This window comes from Mobula birostris, chromosome 31, assembly GCF_030028105.1.
Source record: "Mobula birostris isolate sMobBir1 chromosome 31, sMobBir1.hap1, whole genome shotgun sequence".
Classification (NCBI taxonomy): domain Eukaryota; kingdom Metazoa; phylum Chordata; class Chondrichthyes; order Myliobatiformes; family Myliobatidae; genus Mobula; species Mobula birostris.
This window is the reverse complement of record NC_092400.1, coordinates 18,835,525-18,847,809: the sequence shown is the minus strand read 5'-3', so window position 1 is coordinate 18,847,809 and position 12,285 is coordinate 18,835,525. Positions and strand designations below refer to the sequence as shown.

The following is a 12,285-nucleotide window of genomic DNA, read 5'->3' as shown; positions in this document are numbered from 1 at the left end:
TTTTCTTTGAACTTTGAGGGGATATACTAGAAAAGAAACTCAGCAGGTGTGGAGGGTGGAACATTTGTGATTGTAGCTTATAAGGAGACACCAATTAAATAAAGTGATTGTTGGCGCGTGGCCAAGTGGTTAAGGTGTTCGTCTAGTGATCTGAAGGTCACTAGTTTGAGCCTTGGCTGAGGCAACGTTTTGTGTCCTTGAGCAAGGCACTTAACCACACATTGCTCTGCGACGACACCGGTGCCAAGCTGTATGGGTCCTAGTGCCCTTCCCTCGGACAACATTGATGGTGTGGAGAGGGGAGACTTGCAGCATGGGCAACTGCCGATCTTCCATACAACCTTGCCCAGGCCTGCGCCCTGGAAAACTTCCAAGGCGCAAGTCTATGGTCTCACAAGACTAATGGATACCTATAATTAAATAAAGTAAATTTATTTATCATCAAAGTAAATAAATGTCATCATATGCTACCTTAAGGTCATTTTTGCAGGCATTCACAGTCACTGTTCACTCTCAGCTGCATGGGTGTGCAGCTGTTGCCATGTTGTCGTGCAACTGGAACTTTCTTTTTTATAATGTTAATATAAATCAATGTAAAGCTGCACACCATCAAAGACTGGCCAGTGTGCAAAGGAAGACAAATTGTGCAAATTTCAAAAATAATAAATAAATAAATAATAATGAGAACATGAGCTGCAAAGTCAATTATACACAATTAGTAGCTATGGATACGTTCATGTGGCGCCACAGCAGTAAGAAGGGGAAGGAAATGAAGCACGGATTAGAAGTGAAAGTGTGACGCGGGAAGGAGAAAATAAAAATGTGCCAAGACTGGGCAACAAGTGAAACAGAGGAGAATAAGGTTGAAAGGAGTAATTGAAAGAGATTCAGAGTAAACAGTCACATTGTACACATTAAAAACAAAAATGAAATTTGAGTTGGTTTGGGTTAAGACTAAGCTAGTTGCTCCCACCCTTGAATGAATCTTAACGCTGTGTTGACACGTGGTAACGTAGGGTCTTCCGGATACTCCCAGTCTAATCCCGCACACGCTGTGTAACTTTCACTTGCCCTGAATAAAGCTCCCTCCTGCAACTGTCTGAGGCAGGTTGTGGTACTTGCTCGGTCTCAGAATGACACAGCAACAGTTGTGAACTGACTGGAGCGTTTTGTCAGTTCTGGGTTTAATCTGTAGCCTCAGAGTGGATGGATGGTGAAACTGTTCTCATGTGTCTACTGTGGGCAAGTAATTATGTAAGAATTAAATAAATATATGTGAATGGATGTATTATAATAATATATTTATAGTTACTGTTATAATACACACACACATATAGGTTATGCATATAGATAATATATACACAGTATATATGCATGCACACAGTTGTTCCTCTCTGTGCCTTGTGATGCACTGAGTGGTAACCCCACCATTTCTTTAGCTTCTGTTTTTTACGAGGCCAAGTTGCCAGCTCAACACTCAACCCAGCATTGATGGAAAACGCGTAAGGAACCAGCGGGATTCGAACCCGGAACTACTCACCTCGGGGTCCAGTGTGGATGTCACTACACCACTGGCTGGCCTACCTGCATACAGTAATGTATGTACTGTATAAATATATGTTGCACTGCTACATATGAATTTGCAGCTCATTTAGATGAGATAATCATGAGGCCAGTTTTCTACAGCAGTACATTTTGTGGTAACTAACAGGAATGATCTGCCAAGAAGTCTGGAAGCTTGCCTGATCTTTTTTTCCACTCTGTAAAAAATACCATAAAAGGTCTATCTGTCTGTTAGTTAATGGCTGGCAAAAGGTGTGTAGGGTTGTTGATTTGTAATCAAATTGCAGGGCATTTTCCATCAGCCACTGCTGGAGAAAAAGAAACTTTGGCAAGCATACTTTAACTAATGAGGCCAGTGATATTTTTGAAATGAGGCTGTAGTTGACCTCATCTTAGGAAATGAAACTGGGCATGTGGTGGAAGTGTTGGTGGGGGGAATACTTTGGAAACAGTGACCTTAATGCTGTAAGTTTCAAGATAGTAATGGAAAGGGATAAGGTGTCACGAAGGTTGATTTCACTGGGGTAAGGGAGATCGATGTTAGCTTTCTGTGGGTAGAAGGACATAGGAGAAGTGGGAATTTTTCACAAGGGAATAATAAGAGGTCAGGGCCAGCAAACTCCATTAGAGGTGAAAGACAAAGATGCCAAGATTAGGGAATCTTGGAAGATGAAGGACTGTAAAGGTTTGACCAGGTTCAAGAACTGTATGACAGGTATACAGCAAAAAATTAGAACTGAGTGAGTCTCTTAAGGAATACAGGGGGTGTAGAAAAGAAATAGGATAACAAAATGGAGCCATGAAGTATCACTGACAGGTAAGATTAAGGAAAATTTCCAAAGCATTCTGTAAGTATGTTAGGAGCAAAAGGAAGGGCTTAGGAAAGAGAGAGTCTCCCAGGAACTGGAGGAGTAATGTGTGTTCAGAAAGAGGCAATGTGCACGAGGTCTCCAGTGAATCCCTCTCATTTGTATTCATCGAGGAGAAAGATGTGGAAAGCAATGAGTTGAGGAAGAGGAATACAGATAGGCTGGAGGATTCCAGTATTAGGAAGGTGGGAATGATAGGTTCATGGAATGTGTAAGTGTAGATAAATCCATGGGGCAGAGTGACCACTATTCCTAGATGTTATAGGAAGCAAAGGGGAAAAACGGAAATTTTTGCACCTTCATTAGCAGGAAGTGAGGTACCAGAAGAGAGGAGGATAGCTAAAGTTGTTCCTTTATTTAAGATAGCCAGCAGGCATAAGCCAAGTGGTTACAGACCAGTGAGACTTCCATCAATGGTGGGGAAATTATTGGATGAAAACTCTCTAAAGGATAGGATTTATGCACATTAGGCAAGAGATGGTTATCATAGTTTTGTGCAGAGGAAGTTCTATCTCACTATCTTGATTGATATTGTTGAAGAGGTGACTCAGCAGATTGATGACGGAAGAGTGACAGATATTTTTTGTATGGAGAAAGTTAACGCACATGGAATCCAAGGTGAGCAGCGTAATTTGTTCCAAAGCTGGCTTGGTGAAAGGAAACAATGGGTACGGCTGAAAGGACGTTTTTCTTATTGGAAGTCTGTGAGCAGTTGTGTATTGCAGAGATCAATGTGATGTTATCTTTTTGTATGTGCATATATTGAGGACTTGGGTGGAGCATTGCGGGTAGATTCAATCCAGACCAGTTGAGGTGATGCACTTTATGAAGTCAGATAGGTGTAGATCATTTACAGCGAAAGGGAAGGTAGATAAATATAGAGTCCTTGGGTTCAGGTCCATAATTTGCTGAAAGTGGCAATGCAGATAGATAGGGTGGTGAAGAATGCATGAGAATTGGTGAAGAATGCATGAAAATTGGAGAAGAATGCATGAGACATTGGTGAAGAATGCATGAGAATTGGAGAAGAATGCATGAGAATTGGTGAAGAATGCACGAGAATTGGAGAAGAATGCATGAGAATTGGTGAAGAATGCACGAGAAGTTGGTGAAGGGTGCATGAGAATTGGAGAAGAATGCATGAGAATTGGTGAAGAATACATGGGAATTGGTGAAGGTGCATGAGGAGTTTATGAAGAATGCATGAGAATTGGCCAAGAATGCTTGCCTGTCTTCATATAAAAGCTGGGCCATTATGCTGCAACTTTATAAAACAGTGCTTAGAGCACTCTTAGATTTTGTGTACAGTTCCGGTTGTCACATTGTAGGAAAGATGTGGTTGTGCTGGAGTACAGGGACGATCACCAAGAACATTACCAGACTGGAGGAGTTGAGTTATGGGAAGAGATTGAATTGGCTGGGCTTGTCTTTTCTAGAGAAAAGGAGGCAGGGGGTGACCCAAGAGAGGTATGCAAAATTGTAAGGGGCATAGATAGGGCAAATAGTAAGAATCTTTGTCATCTTAAACAAGAGGGTTTAAATTGGGAAGATTGAATTTTAAAGGGGATATGAGGGTACTTTTTTATATAGAGAGTGGCTAATATCTGGAAAGCACTGCCAGAGAAGGATGTGGAATCAGACACAATTACTCTGCGTAGGAGACATTTAGACAGACACTTGAAAAGAAAGTGCATAAATGGATAAGGACCTGGGCAACTGGGATTATATAAATGTGCAAGCTGCTTGACTTGGACATGATGAGACATTGCTGTACTGTACAATTCTATGACTCTGTGATTCTATGACCCTTGGAATTGTTTCACACCAATAGAGAGTGAAGTTTTAAATTCAAATAAAAATGGTAAGCTAAAATATGATGTACAAAATGACATTGGATTAACAAACAAGGAAAGATTTAAGGAGAAGTATTTTTGGAAAGTTTTGAAATTTTAAAGTAATCTCCTCTTTCAACAATTGCTTGTACAAATACAGAAAAAGTCCAAAAGGAAAGGAAGCTGCTTATCTGTGGTTAATCAAATTTCAGTATTTCATTACGTGCAAACTTTTATTCTAAACCTTTGCTTTGAACTTAAACTCAATGACTTCGCATGCATCTACCAGAAAGTGGAGCAGTGAAACCACCAGCACGACACAAGTCCTTGTGAAGGAGTTAAGAGTGAGGAATAGCGTTGTATTCACAAAGAGAAGATGACAGCAAGGACGGGGTTGGGAAAAGGAAGTGAAAGGTTGAAGTGAGTAAAAGATATGGTGAAAGTCATTGTAGGTGGTTTGCTTTTTATTTTAAATTTTTTTTTCTTTATTTAAGCCTTGGCTCCATTAGTACTAATTGCTTAAGCGAGCAGATGAGCAAAAAAGTTTTCTTTCTGCCACAACATAAAAGCTCGGTTCTCTACCTAACGTACATAGTTTCTATCAGTATGAAGTGAAATTTGATATGTGTCGATGCAACTCAGGGTTCTGGCTCTGCTATAGCACTGAAATGATCTGATGGGCCCAGCTCAGCTACTTACTCTTCCATTAGTTGAACTATATTAGAATTACATGAACTTAATATGGGACATTCTAGGGTTATGAGGAGAAAGGATTTGTCGAATTGGGGTTGTCATTTGCACAGCATAAAACCAAAAGAGAGTCAGTGTTTAAATTTAAATTCATTTATTTATCAGTTACAGTGTAAAATAAAACCCACATTGCAAATGTTTTATTAAGGACAAGTCTCAGTACAAAATTAGTTACCTTTCAGTTTAGATTTGTTCAGATAAAACCATTATAATTCCCAGAATTTGGAATATATTCTCATTAAGCACCAATTCCCTCATGTCACTTGCATGAGTGAATCACCAACAGAAGTCAAAAATCTGATCACATTTTTTGGAAGAGATTTCAAACAATTGGGTGGATTCTACATAAGTGAACATACAGTAGGTGCAGTAACAGTCACACATGCTGGTAATTTTAATCGTACAGAGGATAAACTTCAACAAAACTAATGAAACATGGAAGTCAGACCTTTGAGGTGCCATGAAAGCCACATCATTATACATAAATATATAAAAGTTAAGAAATATTAAATAAATACATTTAAAAATAATTTCAATAAACATCTTGTTGCCAGTCCAATTTAATAAATAAGTTACAGACAGCAAGTGAAGCGTCAGTTTGTTCATCAGGAAAAGCTTGGGATTTCTCCCAAGGGATAATTCCCACCATGGTATGTCATCTATTATTGGAGAATAATGAAGCAGCAAAAGTAAATCATAAATAAATAAATATATATACTTTAAAAATCAAATGTATCTCTCATAAGTGGTAGTAGCCTATTTTAGTGTGCAGTACCGACATCAAAGTTATACTTAGTTGACTTGAAACAATAGCAAATTTTATGTGAACTGAGACATATATCAATAGTTTAAAATAAGTCTTCTCCTCACAAAACATGGAGATAGGGTTTACCAATAATTATTATTAACAAATATCAACTGGCCACTAAATGACCCATTGAAATACCTGTTAATAAAAATAGATTTTTGAGCTTACAAAGTCAAAATACTTTATAACGTGATTGCATTTCTGAATTTACTTGCACAGTTTAATAAATAATCAACTATCAAGTCTGAAAGATCTGTGTCTAGCAGAAGTTTTTCTTCAGTTCATCTAACCACATCTTATAGAGACTCAATACTTTGTACCCAAATTGCTTCCTTTCAAATTCCGATTTTGGAGTGGTTGTTGGGTGTGGAAAGTTAAATTCTTCCATCAAAGCTTTCTGAATCTCATTAGTTATTATTATCACATGATTTTTGTGGTATTCCAGGTAGTTTTTCAGATTCTCATTACTGCCTGTTTGGATCCAGGTCATGTATGTTTGAAGTGCTTTGAAGGCTTTATAGAACTCAAGAAGATGGCTAGTTTTGTCCGTTGGTTCCATTTTACTTAACTTGGGAATGCCATCAAGTGTCAACATATGGTTCATTGCGTCCAAGATCTCAGAACTGAAACCTTGATCCACGACCTATGTGATATAAGGAAACGAAACAATGAAAAGTTCTCAAATAAATTGGCAGCTTGACAATTATTCAAAAATAATGTGAAACTTAGAATATAAAGCAATTGATGAACAAGAAATACTAACTATATATATATATCTAAGGTGTGTAAAATATAGGCATATTAGAATATCAAATCACATTAATGTTAAGACTAGATGACTTACATGAAGAAACTAATGGAAATATTACAAAAATGAGGAACAAGTATCTTTTGCAAGATAATTAATTAATACTAAACGTTTTAAGATAATTTGATCTATAGGTGATAACATTTAAAAATCTGTGATTGGTAGTATTAAAGATTGTACTTAAAGTGACATTAGACCAACGTTTTGTGTGCTACAAATTCTAGTGAAGCTGTGTACATACATCTACTGATGCCTCTGGACACATCTGCAGTGATGTTCCTGGAATCATCGGGTGTTTCGGGTCCTTCAACATCATACACCCTCTTCCAGGTGACCCAGCTGGGGCTGATCAGACCCCAGCTTGTGTCCAGATGGCTAGCTACTTATGACTCCATGGCTGCCCTCTTTTGAGCCACAGCCATCTTGAGGCCCTCTCTGCCGCATCGGTGGTACTGCCGATGGCTCTCCTCTTCCTCTCTCCCTCGGTGCCCAAATTGCTGTAAGGCTCTAGCTAAAGAACGGGCTACGAATCCTGTTGAAAACTATCTTAAGAAATTACGGCATGTCTCCTTAAACACATACTCACATAGGGTGTTAGGAGCTCCTGTTCAGGATTCAGTAATTTAGCCACCTTGCATGAATCATTCAGAGGTAGTGGAATACAATGGATTGCACTAAATAGCACCATAAAGCAGAGTTTTCTGATTCCTGGAATGATATAGAATAGATGTTAAATAAATCAAATATTAAAAAATATATCAGCTTTAAAAGTTAAACATAAATCAAATGCTACTAAAGAAAGAGCTTCTTTTTGAAGAGCTTTTCTAACCTGCTGTGAGGTTCATTGTGAATTACAGGCTTTAAGTCAGAGGTTAAAGACCCACACTCTCCTTGCAAGTAGACTTCTTTTCAGTTGTGACAGCACATATTTATATCTAAACCAATTGTAGGAATTTTTGATGATTAAAACTGGAATCGATCACCAGACAATGACCTTAATCTGATCTGATGTCACTCATTCAAACTCCGCCTTCAGATGGTGATTAACTATATGCTTAAAGGAGCAATTTTAACTTACAGATGTAACTTTCACTCATTCTTTTTACTCCTTTAAAATATGGAGACTAAATTTAAAACTTGGATGTCTTTATGGTATTTTCTTCAGTAAAAGTGTGAAGTGAGCTATTGGTGTGCTTCTCCCCTTGCACCAACTGTCCCATGAAGAATATCAAACAACAGGAGCTTGCCTGCATTACAGTTCACCGTATTGAAACCTAGAGATCGTTAGTCAGGTTCAAGGTGTAAGAGTGAGTGTGAATGTGTTCTCCAGATTCCCATCCTCCTGTGAAGGCAATTGTAAGAATTTAGCAATTGTAACGCAGGAGTGGGCAGTGTGCCCTCATAACTGATCTGCTATTCAACATGATTACAACTGATCCTCAAGTCTGTCTTCTCAGTAGCCCTTGTATCCCTTAGGTCTGTCCTCTTGTCCCTGATTCTTTTACACATTCATCAGTCTATTGCTCCAGTAACTGAGCATCATGACACTCTATGAAGATAATTCCTGTCATCCTGAATAAAGAACTTCGTTCTCATTTAATTGGTTGATTTTCACCTTTGAACCCACTGATTTTCACATTTGAACCCACTTAACTTTAGACTCTACAATCAGAGGAAAAGCCTCTCAGAATCAGTAATTATTCTCAGAATCATTTATAACGATGAAGCCACCTCTTAAATCTTCCAAGTTCTAGCTTGCTCCCATCCTGGTTAATCTCTTCACCTTGGGACAACTCTCATTCCCCCATTTTCAAGGTAAGAATATCCAGAGTACCGTGTGTAAAGTGCACCCAGAACTCCAAGTGTAGTCTCACTGTATTCCCACAGAATTGCAGTAAACCTTTCTAACTCGTCTTCTAACCCACCTGGCCAATGAACAATTTGCCTTTCTAAGTGTTTCCTGCATCTGGATATTAATGTTCTGCATTTCATTATCAACAAATTAACATGTATAGTTTCTTGCCATTTAGAAACATAGAAAACCTACAGCACAATACAGACCCTTCAGCCCACAAAGTTGTGCCGAACATGTCCCTATCTTAGAAATTACTGGGCTTACCCATAGCCCTCTATTTTTCTAAGCTCCATGTACCTATCCAAAAGTCTCTTAGAAGACCCTATCGTATCCGCCTCCACTACCGTTGCCGGCAGCCCATTCCACGCACTCACCACTCTCTGAGTAAAAAACTTACCCCTGACATCTCCTCTGTACCTACTCCCCAGCACCTTAAACCTGTGTCCTCTTGTGGCAACCATTTCAGCCCTGGGAAAAAGCCTCTGACTATCCATATGATTAATGCCTCTCATCATCTTATACACCTCTATCAGGTCACCTCTCATCCTCCGTCGCTCCAAGGAGAAAAGGCCGAGTTCACTCAACCTGTTTTCATAAGGCGTGCTCCCCAATCCAGGCAACATCCTTGTAAATCTCCTCTGCACCCTTTCTATGGTTTCCACGTCCTTCCTGTAGTGAGGGGACCAGAACTGAGCACAGTACTCCAAGTGGGGTCTGACCAGGGTCCTATGTAGCTGCAACATTACCTCTCGGCTCCTAAATTCAATTCCACGATTGATGAAGTCCAATAGAGTATAATCCATAGAGTCAACCTGCTTTGAGTGCCCTGTGGACTCAGACCCCAAGATCCCTCTTATCCTCCACAGTGCCAAGAGTCTTACCATTAATACTATATTCTGCCATCATATTTGACCTACCAAAATGAACCACTTCACACTTATCTGGGTTGAACTCCATCTGCCACTTCTCAGCCCAGTTTTGCATCCTATCAATGTCCCGCTGTAACCTCTGACAGTCCTCCACACTGTCCACAACACCTTCAACCTTTGTGTCATCATCAAACTTACTAACCGATCCCTCCACTTCCTCATCCAGGTTATTTATAAAAATCACGAAGAGTAAGGATCCCAGAACAGATCCCTGAGGCACACCACTAGTCACCGACCTGCATGCAGAATGTGACCCATCTACAACCACTCTTTGCCTTCTGTGGGCAAGACAGTTCTGGATCAACAAAGCAATGTCCCCTTGGATCCCATGCCTCCTTACTTTCTCAATAAGCCTTGCATAGGGTACCTTATCAAATGCCTTGCTGAAATCCATATACACTACGTCTACTGCTCTTCCTTCATCAATGTATTTAGTCAAATCCTCAAAAAATTCAATCAGGCTCATAAGGCACAACCTGCCTTTGACAAAGCCATGCTGACTATTCCTAATCATATTATACCTCCCCAAATGTTCATAAATCCTGCCTCTCAGGATCTTCTCCATCAACTTACCAACCACTGAATTAAGACTCACTGGTCTATAATTTCCTGGGCTATCTCTACTCCCTTTCTTGAATAAAGGAACAACATCCACAACGGTCCAATCCTCTGGAACCTCTCCCTTCCCGTTGATAATTCAAAGATCATCGCCAGAAGCTCAGCAATCTCCTCCCTTGCCTCCCACGGTAGCCTGGGGTACATCTCATCTTGTCCCGCCGACTTATCCAACTTGATGCTTTCCAAAAGCTCCAGCACATCCTCTTTCTTAACACCTACATGCTCAAGCTTTTCAGTCTGCTGCAGGTCACACTACAATCACCAAGATCCTTTTCCATAGTGAATACTGAAGTAAAGTATTCAGTACGTACCTCTGCTATTTCCTTCGGTTCCATACACACTTTCCCACTGTCACACTTGATAGGTCCTATTCTTTCACGTCTTATCCTCTTGCTCTTCTCATACTTGTAGAATGCCTTGGCATTTTCCTTAACCTTGTCCGCCAAGGATTTCTCATGGCCCCATCTGGCTCTCTTAATTTCCTTCTTAAGCTCCTTCCTGTTAGTCTTATAACCTTCTAGATCTCTAACATTACCTAGGTCTCTGGACCTTTTGTAAGCATTTCTTTTCTTCTTGACTAGATTTATTACAGCCTTTGTACACCATGGTTCCTGTCCCCTACCATAACTTCCCTGTCTCATTGGAACGTACCTATGCAGAATTCCACACAAATATCCCCTGAACATTTGCCACATTAACTCCATTTAAAAGATGTCTATCTTTCTATTCCTCCTGCTAAAATGAACAATCATCCCCTTCCCAAAAATATCTTCCACCAGCTCTCCTATTGTACATTTACTTTACTGTGTCCTTGTTAACCCTTTACACTCTTCTTCCAGTTCACATCCCACATTTTGATCATTAATAAATCTGCATACTTTACAACTCATCATACTATCTAAATCATTAGTCCTCAAATATATGAAACTCTGGTAATGATTCTTGTGTCTCCTGACATGACTCATTCTTTCCTACTCTCATTTTCCATCTTTAATAATACAACGTACAAACTGATATGCTGGAAACTGTCATCTTCCCTTTCATTCAATAGATTCATGAGTGATGGACTATAATCACAGCTTGGTGTTCCTACCTATCCACTCACCCTCTTGCTTATCAAGGTACTATTGCTGTTATTGATTGCTGTCCATCATCGTCGACATTGGATGGTGTAGTTGTCCATAGGGTTTTTGTGTAGATTGCCAGGCAGAACTGCACAGGTTGGGACCTAGCCGGATTCGAACTCAGCGTCTCCCGCCCTGAAGTCCAGTGCTGATGCCACCACACCACAGGCCAGCCCCAAGATACTATTACCAGGGCAAGTAAAGGCACTCAAAGACTCTGTTTTCACTTCTCTTTGAAGAAGAGTCCCAATCCCCAAGGCATTCTACACATACGTGAAGAAAAGGAGGATGACTAGAGTGAGGATAGGACTAAAAAGGGATAAAAAAAAACTAAGCATGTAGTCAGAGGAGGTAGGAGAGGTCCTTAATGAATACACAAGGAGCTTGACAAATGTGACAACAGCATAAAACGGGCTGGTACACTTGAATATGTTGAGATTATGATAGAGATGTGCTGGATCTTCTGAATAGACAAGTCCATAGGGCTGGATGGGATGTACCCCAGGTTAGTAGAGGAAGTGAGAGAAGACCTTGCTGAGCCTTTGGTGATGATCTTTGTGCCCTCACTGGCCACAGGAGTAGTATCAGATAACAGGAGGGCAGTGAATGTTGTAACTTTGCTCAAGGAAGGTAATAGGGATTATTCTGATTTGAATTTGTACTTACTTAAATCTTACATCTGTCCCACAACATGAGGGAGTAAAAATATTTGCATCATGACTCAGTCGCAATGTACAGACAAGTGAATTTATAAGTCTAATGGCTTGTAGGAAGAAGCTGTCCCGTAGCCTGTAGGTCCTGGCTTTAATGCTGTGGTACCATTTACCAGACGGAAGCAGCTGAAACAGTTTACCGTTGGGGTGACTGGTGTCCCTGATGATCTTTCAGGCCTTCTTTCTGCACCTGCTGCTGTAAATGTCCTCTATGGAGGGAAGTTCACATCCACAGAGGCACTGAGCTGTCTGTACCACTCTCTGCAGTGCCCAGCGATCAAGGTTGGTGCAGTTCCCGTATCAGGTGGTGATACAGCCAGTCAGGATGCTCTCAATGGTGCCCTTGTGGAAGGTCTCGAGGAACTGGGGGCTCAAGCTGAACTTCTTCAATTGCCTGAGGTGACCAGTGAATCTTA

At 40.2% G+C, this 12,285-nt stretch overlaps 1 long non-coding RNA gene across 1 annotated transcript in view; it reads left to right on the top strand.

The window, feature by feature from the left end:
- The first annotated feature begins 4,577 nt into the window (after positions 1-4,577).
- LOC140190965 (uncharacterized) overlaps positions 4,578-12,285 on the top strand; it is a 34,531-nt gene continuing 26,823 nt past the window's right edge. Inside the window, exon 1 of the long non-coding RNA XR_011883730.1 lies at positions 4,578-4,684. This is a non-coding gene — a long non-coding RNA (uncharacterized lncRNA). The remainder of the gene's footprint in view (positions 4,685-12,285) is intronic.